Source organism: Amblyomma mixtum, chromosome 2, assembly GCF_055824585.1.
Source record: "Amblyomma mixtum isolate Tamu chromosome 2, ASM5582458v1, whole genome shotgun sequence".
Lineage (NCBI taxonomy): Eukaryota > Metazoa > Arthropoda > Arachnida > Ixodida > Ixodidae > Amblyomma > Amblyomma mixtum.
In genome coordinates, this window is record NC_143013.1 from 264,576,578 (window position 1) to 264,585,493 (window position 8,916).

Below are 8,916 nucleotides of genomic sequence, written 5' to 3' on the forward strand. Positions count from 1 at the left end.
TCGTTCGTTGCTGAGATGTTACACTCTGTTTAAGATTAGCAAGCACACGTGTGAGCAATGCTTTCCCTTTCGACGTTTCTCACTTCAGCAACAAGAGGCTGAGTTTCACAGCTTGTTATTTTCTTTCTTCCTCTCTCAGCTAGCAAGACCACTGTAAGTAAGGACTGCTCCAAACATTATGGATCTTACTTTTCACTAAGATTACACTTTCTCGCAGTATAAGGTAATGTCACGATAAAGGTCGGAGATAACAAGGCATAAAAAAAGGAACAGAAAGAAAAAAAGAAAAATCCGTCACTGCCGTCGGACTCAAGGTCGCCACTTGCTGGACAGCATCTCTCTTTGTTACGGACCGATATGGGGACATGCGAGCGCTTATAATTACACTCTGCTGTGCTCTATTTAGTCGAATTTTCTCGAAGAAACCGGGGATAAAAATTACCTTGTTTCATATCCTTGTCAACCTACACGACAAGTAGTACAAGAAGCAAGAAATGAGCAGATGGAGGAAATGCGAATTATGAAAAGTAAAATTACGTCACGGTCAATCTTTTTGACAAGACTGTAGCGGAAAAAGAAAGGACTTTCGCACAAATGGACAGATATGTGTCCTATCATGCGAGCATCTTTTCTTTTTTTTTTCTGCGCAGCTGTTATGCCAAAAAAGTCAAACCTACTTGCCGGAAAGATCGTATTTGCTTAGTAGGTACGCTAGATGAGCAGCCTCAGCTCCGCAGTTTCGGTTACGCGTGGAGTAATCGAATGTTCCTGTGGTGTGTTCAAAGTAAAAAAAAGAAAATCCTGGAAATAATCCTGAAGCCTCGCACGTAAGACGTTGACACTTTTTTTTTCTGGTCTTTCGGGACAGAAGATCGGATTTCTTAAAAACCTTAACCCACTTCAGGACCATGTGAAACGTGGTTTTAAACAGCTTGGCTTTGGGAGAAAGGTGGCGTGAAGGCAGTGAAAACCGTTTCAAAAACAAGGGACAGTTTTCAACTTCCAGAAGAAGCGAGTTTAGACATAAGTACACCAAATGAACGAACCCTCACCTTTCAATAGATGAAGGGTTCAGTAGAATGTTCTTCTGAACCTTTTCCCTAAGTAAATTTCGATATGCAGCCCATAGAATCTCTTATAAACTGTCTATGGAGAGCCTAAAGAACGTTTTGTAAGCGTTGGACAGGTATCACTAAGGCAAAACGATCTGCCACGGTAAGCACCATGCAACAAAACGAAGTTCCAATAATTCAAAACAAACGGATACTTTTAGTGAATCCGGTTACATCACGCGCGAGTGAATTTTTTTTACCTCTCTGCCGTCACCAGATTGACTTTCGCGTTTTATTTCATCTTACGCAACACGTGGACTTTTACAGTATCCACTAGTTTCCTAACTCACCGGCGTGGTCGCCGCGGTCGACCCGTAGCAACGCAAAGTAATTTTTTTCCTAAGGCTTAGCATTCAATATGTCAAGAAAAATAACTATGCAAACACCCAACTGTTCCTTTGAGATGTGCTTACATAATAATTACGTAACTACAAACGACAACCAGCCTAAACAGCCACCGAAGCACGATGGAATTTTATGTAAGCAGTCGTTAAGCGGAGACGCCCTTATTTGCGCGCCGAACGCAATATATCGAGCGTTCGCAGCGAGGGACAACTGCTATAGCGGCTGTGGGTCCTTATCAACGCAAAAGTGATAAGGCAGTTATTTTATGTAAGGCAGCGGGTTTCGCAACGCTACAGTGCTATGGAAAACAATCAGGCGTAAAGCTCTTCTCGTTTGCTTCAATTCTGAGCAGTCTTAGCGTCAATATGAGCTCCCTAAAAGTGCTTCTGGATATTTTGTGTTGCATAGGGGGAACGTTACTGCTATCACAATAAGCCACATGCCCAGCTTTAAAAGGCGGTTTATAATTTGAAATGCAAACCGTAGTACGCCCGCAAACATGTCAGTAGATACACAACAGGCCTTTCGTGGAATTTTTTTTTCGCGGGCAACAGCGGGTTTATGAATATTAAATTTATATAATTACCGGGATTGCTTTCTGCACATGAATGTGCTGGTTACATAAAGAAGAGAGAAAGCGGGAGGCGGCGGAGTCGAAGAAGTTGAAGAGTTACATGCGGTATGTAGCGAATGTCCGACGGCTTTAAGACGCGGGTGCAGTTTTTTTTAAAATATTTGATGAGAATTTAATTCTTTCTCCTGCGCAAGTTCCTATTTATTCTGGACCTGTTTTTATTACCGCTTACTCGAAAGCTCGAGGCAACAACTAAGAAAGGAATTTAAGAAATAGCTGATGAGAGACGATTAGCTGGAAGTCAACAGTTTGAAATAGCTGAAGAAGGACGCTTAGTTGAAAATCAACAGTTTATTTACCTTTCTGTTCTTAGTTTGTCAGATAACGTACAGGCCAAGAGCAGGCAAGATCGCAGTTCGACGCATTTACGACGAAACAGCTGTTTCTTTTCAGCTACTAGCGAAAAAGTAATAATAATTCGTCTAGAACTCGGTTGGATCCCTGTTGAGGCTTACTGGGACATTTTATTGCAGAAGATAGTGCTTCATTACTTCACTGTTCACTGTTTTTTGCGTTGGACGGAAATAAAACAAAAATGTCGGTATTTGAGGTGCGAGATATTACACTTAATCTGTTAGATGGTGCAAACAGTACCAAGTTCTAGAAGACAGATTTTTAAACAAATCAGAATAATTACACCAGAACAATTGCTTGCCGAAAGGCTGCTCGGATCGCTCAGCTTCCTTACAATGTTGTCGCTGTTACATTTGTTTTTGATTCGAGAAAAAGAGTAACAAATGACGACGAACAGCGCGAAGTACTGTGCGGGGAAAAAAAAAAAAACTATTGTATTCTGGGCATTTTAATTCCTGCGTCTTCTTAAGCAGAAAGTACTTCATTACAGAACTTAACAGGCCAGAAAAATGGGTGAGTTAGTCTGAGCGGTTGTCATGGAAGAACTGCAGCTCGAGAAACCACAGAAGACGGAAGAAAAGGCCCACATACGATCTTAATCTAACTGGTCCCTTCACTAGTTGGCGTTCTGTGCTACCTCCGGGCTTGATTTCAACTGCAGAGCTAATAGCTAGGCTATTTGATTGTACAGATCGACAAGGTGATATCACGCCGAAGGACACAGATGTAACAAATGCCCTATTTGTCCCCTTGTCATATCTGTGCCTTCTTTGTTATTGTGCCGTGTCGATTTTAAGTGTTTACTGGGAGCAACGGAACAATTAAATAGGACGGTCGTGTACTGACAATACCAATCTTTTTTTTTTGGCTCATAGACACTCAGTAGACGCATGCCATTTTAAGCTAGTGTGTTAGAATATGGATTTCTCAAACTCGCAGGACGCGTGCTTTGACGGAAGGAGGGAGAAATGAGCAATCAACCCCGTCCTCCGGATCCCAATGTTTTTGATGTTTTAATGTAACGAGACTAACGGAAAAATGCCCTGCCGCGGTGGCTCAGTGGTTACGGCGCTCGGCTGCTGACCCTAAAGACGCGGGTTCGGTCCCGGCCGCGGCGGCTGAATTTCGATGAAGGCGAAATTCTAGAGGCCCGTGTACTGTGCGATGTCAGTGTACGTTAAAGAACCCCAGGTGGTCGAAATTTCCGGAGCCCTTCACTACGGCGTCCCTCATAGCCTGAGTTGCTTTGGGACCCCAAAATAAACCAAACCAGCCTAACGAAAAGAAAAAGCTTTATCGACTCGACGAGCCGCCAGAGGACGCGTGTCAACCTGCTCTTTTCGACGGAATAAAAAATAGAAACAAACAGAATGCAAAGAAACCCGCGCCGACGTCCCGTTATGAGCGCAGAAAGCGAAAAAAAAAAGGCAGAGCAGCGATCAGCAGTCGTCTCACCTTTTGGCCGTTATTGAGCGGGCCCGCCGATGCGGGCACACGGAGGAGGCCGTCTTCAGGCCGATCGTAGGTATCCGAGTTCGGCCGGGCACATATCAACACACGCTCGCACACGAGGCGTCGGCGGCGACCGACGGTGGAAAAACGGGAACGAACGTTGACGACGCTGATCCGCCGACGCGTGTCACCAACGGAAGAAGCGCGTGTCTCCACTCAAAACGTCATCTCCTCCACATCCTCCACAACGCGGCGTCGTTCAATTTCTCGTGGCGTCCGGGCGAACTGTCACCGCTGCAAGCGATGCCTCGCCGCCGCTTCGTCGTCGGTCGTCTTCGTCGTTCGATCCGTCACAGCCACGCACACAGAACGGGAATAGATTGATCCGCTTCGCACCGCTCACCGAACAGTCGTCGCTCTCGGACCTCGATTCTTTTTTTTTTCTATCTTTCGTTTTCCAACAACTTCTCGCTTTTCTATATGTTCCCGCAGGTTCGTCAGAGCCCGCTGCTGGCTCGCAGCAACACGATTTCAGAAATGCCGCCTTTCTAAATACAAACTCACTAGGTTTCAAGCGGGAGCAAGGTGAAAGGCAGAAAAGCAACGGCTTCGAAGGCCGCGCAAAAAGACTCCACGCTTCGCCTTCGTCGACGGTTCGCCGTCTCACCACAGCGAGGAACAACAGAGAACACGCGGGCACTGCAGACGCCGAGCTCCCGCCACGGCGCACGTTCGCGATTAGAACTGCGCCCGAACTCTTTCGGGGCTCCGTTTTTCCCCACGCCGCATCTCCCGGGAGCCCGAGAGAAAGAACCGGCGGAGGAGGAGGAGAGGAGAGATGATTGAGCGCGAGGAGGTTCTCAACTGTCCGAACCCAAAGTGACGGGCGAGAGGAATCACCTCACCCCCGCCACGCGCTCTGCCTCTGCTCTGCGGGTCTTCAGGGAGGAGGAAAGGGTAGCGGAGGCGGAGACCGGCGCCTCCTCTGTGTCGCCGCCTGGGGAACGGACGAGGAACTCGCTGACGCGCGAGCTTCGCCGAGCAGCGGCTCGCTCGTCTCTCTCAGTGCGCTCGGTGATGCCGCGGCGCGGAGATGGCGAGGCTGCGGACGCTGCACGCGCCTGTAAAGCTTGCTTCTCTGTCTGTCACGCGTGCTGGCGGGGGCTTGTTCTGTTCGTTCGGAAAGCAGTATTCTCATATCTGCGGTACAGAGAAACTAAAATCTCCAAAGAAGTTACGCGACCAAAAACAGCGAGAGTTGTGTAAGGGATTGTCTCTAGGGCGAAAGGTACAACCGCAAACTTTGCTCTACTATGTAGTTACCAAAATAATCGAGTCTCCCCCTATCGGCAATCAGGAAACTGCTGACTTGAACCTAGCAAAGGGCATTTACCAGGATAACCAGGCCTTGTATGGTCATGCAATCTACGTTGGGCTTGCCTACGGGCATATCAATGTGAGTGCTTCGCCACGGTAAGGAGAGGGGTATATCATAATAGAGCAAATCCTGTCATTGGTTTGCTGTCCCTGCATGAAGGATAAACTGCCTGACTGCATGTGTGAGCGTTTTATTTTTGCTTAACACACATGCCTAAGACTGAAAACGAGGATTAGAAGCGTATCATCTGTAGCATATAATCCACATTCACCAGTACAGAATTGACGAATGTGGATGTTGAATCAAACCAGTCGTTAGAAGTCTTGGTGATCGTTTGTAACCGTATAATAACATCCAAAAACAGACACTCTTATACTAGGTTCAAATGACTAATGGGATTGTCAGAACTATCCTTTCTGGCTTCACAAAAAACTACTGGCACAAAATTGTTCAGAGATTTTGCCGAGTGAGCTGAAATTTTAATTTTATAGTGAATGAAATCAAGTCACTGGCTTCCTCAAGCGTAACTGCGGCTTCAGTCTGCTCAGACTCGTACTGTGACTTATGTATCAGGCTATTTTTTCCTCCCTAAACGTCACCAACCTTAAACCGGAAGCGATTTTTTTTTCGCCAAAATCACCCTGTAAAGTAATCAGGCTGCCTGATTTTCATATTGTTAATCACGTGTACCTCGCACGACGGCTCAACCAGCAAACCTGTTGACCGCTTTTAAACTAGACTGCATCGCAGCTTACGAAGATACACCTTAAGACGTAACCAGGCAAAATTTTACATTCCCTCACTCTTCTTTTTTTGTAGGTAATAAAATCGGCCAATTACACGAGCGGTGATTCGATGTATGATTACGTCATGGCGTGGTGCTATTTGTCATCACTGTCAACAGGTAGTGTTATACTTATTACCATGTTGCCTAAAGCAACATGGTCTATTAGGGAAATCGTAGGAGAGGGCTCCTGTACAGTTTTTACCTTCTGGGGTTCTTAAACGTGCACTGACAACGCACAGCAGTCGGGCGCCGTGCGTTTCGCCTCCATCGAAACACGGTGTCCACGGCCGGGAACGAACCCGCGCCCCTCGGGCTCAGCAATCCAGGCACCGCGGGGGGGGGGGGGGGGGGGGGGGGGGGGGCGTTTGAACTGTCGTGTTGCTATAGAAAACAAGCCACACTGAACGCAACACAAACAGAGTCTTGGTCTGCTGTACTGCATGACGTACGCACGCTCACAAGAAAGAGGTAAACTCAATGGCAGCAAGAGTGCGTCTTCATCACAACATACCTCCGTATAATGCTATCACCGCACTTGTACAAAAAATACAATCGTGCCCCGTTATTCCGACCCCGGTTAATACGGACGTCTCTAATTATGGACAGTTTTTCTGGGACAAAACTTCTTCAATGCATTTGCACCTCTGTAATATGGAAACTCGCTGTCTTGACAATAGACAGGGCGAAAATGCATGGACCCCGTTGGGACCTAATGCAATTGTAATGGCCTTTCATGTGCGTGTGGTTACATGCTTTACAGTGGCAAGGTGCCCGGTCGACGCGTCTTATACCATCTGCCTCATTGCATGAACGGCTGCGAAAAAAAAATTATTTGTGAGCGCTACGTTGAAAGCCACTTTAAGCAGTTGTCAGCCAAGTGAGCACAGAGTTCTTGGTATGCGAACATTCGTCGAGGAGATACTTCATCACGCCGAGAGGCGCCATCACGCGTCACATGGAACACTAGGCGCTATAAAGGCTCTAAGACCTGCACAGCATAATTTTAAAGGTAAAAACGAACCGAATAATGCACGTAGGGTTTCAAATATTCCCCGATTTCCACTTCAATTCTATTCAAAGAAACAGTACGTTAACATAAAGTGCCTTTTTTAAAAATAATTTCTTTATGACTCGTAATTGCGGACGACTCGCTTTATGGACACTTTTGCTCGGAAACCAAAGTGTCCATATTAACGAGGCACGACTGTTATGCTTGTCTTAGATATCTCCATTGAAGTGAAATATCAGGGTATAAAAAAAGTAACGCCGTGCGCTACAAGAACATAACTCGCCTGCATTATCCAGATTTCTGGCGACACAGCGCCTGGTTTGTACGTTTGCGCGTATAACCTGGTTAGTCGACGATCAATGACCCCGCGATCGATGAAAAGCATCGTTTACTGTAATCTCTGTTTCCTATCAATTTTTTTTTTTTAATTTGAGCGCGTCTAAGAGGCAAACTCTGTTCGCATCTTCTCAATGAGTGAAACACTTTCATGCCATGATACGTTTCGTGAAGTACGATGTTTCCACCTGACTGACCTGCGTGCCCTGCTAACTACTTTCACGGGAAAGGCACTACCTGCCCTAAGTAGACATATTCTCTTACTACTTCCAGCACCTCGCTACCAATTGCGAACTGCTGTTCCCTTGCTAGGCTGTTGAACATTACTTTCGTCTTCTGCATGTTAATTTTTAACCCCACCGTTTTGCTTTGCCTATCTAACTCATTGATCATGCTTTGCAGTTCATGTCCTGAGTGGTTTAACAAGGCAATGTCATCAGCGAATCACAGATTACTCAGATTTACTCCATTAACTCTTATCCCCAAATCTTCCCATTTCAGGCCCCGGAATACCTCCTGTAAGCAGGCGGTGAATAGCACTGGCGAGATCGTGTCTCCCTGCCTGACACCTTTCCGTATTGGAATTTTATTTGTGACTTTATGCAGGACTGTGGTAGCTGTACAGTCGTTATAGATATCTTCCAGCATTTTCACTCTTCTACACTCTGATTGCGCAATGCCTGCATGACTGCTGAGGTTTCCCCTGAGTCAAATGCTTTCTCGTAATCTATTAAATAGTGCTTGGTTATATTCGCATTTTTCTATCCCCTGATTCGCAATGCGAATGCGGTCTATTGTCGAGTAGCCTTTACGAAAGCCTGCCTGATCATTTGGTTGATTGAAGTCTAAGGTCGTCCTGACTCTATAAGGGATTACCTTAGCAAATACATTGTAGGCAACCGACAGACTTTGACTACTATTTTACTATTCCTTCCTCCGCACTTTGACGAGGTTCTTCTCCCGTTGTATAGACAAAGCCAAGTTCTTATACCAACTTTTATAGAACAACAATTGCGGAAGCGTCCATGGAAATGTCTGCACTGCAGTGCAGTGCATTCCTGCCCATGACACTGTGAAAACTCGCTGTGTAACAAAAGCCCCACCGCTGCATTCCACTCTCGAGCACAGAATGGGTGGAGTTTTGTTTGGAACAAAGTTTCGCGACAGCTACTCATCGCTCTGTCGCCGTGCACTCAGTGAGCGCGTTGTGCTGCGGCCTTGCACTGCAAGCTGAGAGCGCATGCATGCGTGCAACCGTGAAACTTCCGGCTTCCAGCGGTTAACTCGCGTTCCCGTGGGAAGAGAATGCTCGCGGAAAGCACTCACTCTCAGCGGTGCGCGGGGTCTGGTGCGACGAGCGCGAGCAATGCTGCAAACTGCAGAACCTTGAAGGGACAGTGCAAAGAACAACTTTATCCAGTTCTTGTTCTCGTTAAAAAGTGACTGTTTGGATCATTGTGATCATATCGATGATTTCTAACCAACGAAAGATTCATATATTGAAGAGAA

General features: G+C 46.3%; 1 protein-coding gene across 1 annotated transcript in view; it reads right to left on the reverse strand.

Moving 5' to 3' along the window:
• The window catches only part of Tmtc2 (Transmembrane O-mannosyltransferase targeting cadherins 2), a 326,821-nt gene extending 322,167 nt beyond the window's left edge, over positions 1–4,654 (reverse strand). Inside the window, exon 1 of the mRNA XM_089573830.1 lies at positions 3,901–4,654. The gene's annotated coding sequence lies outside the window, so the exon portion shown is untranslated. The remainder of the gene's footprint in view (positions 1–3,900) is intronic.
• Between the last annotated feature and the right edge of the window lie 4,262 nt (positions 4,655–8,916).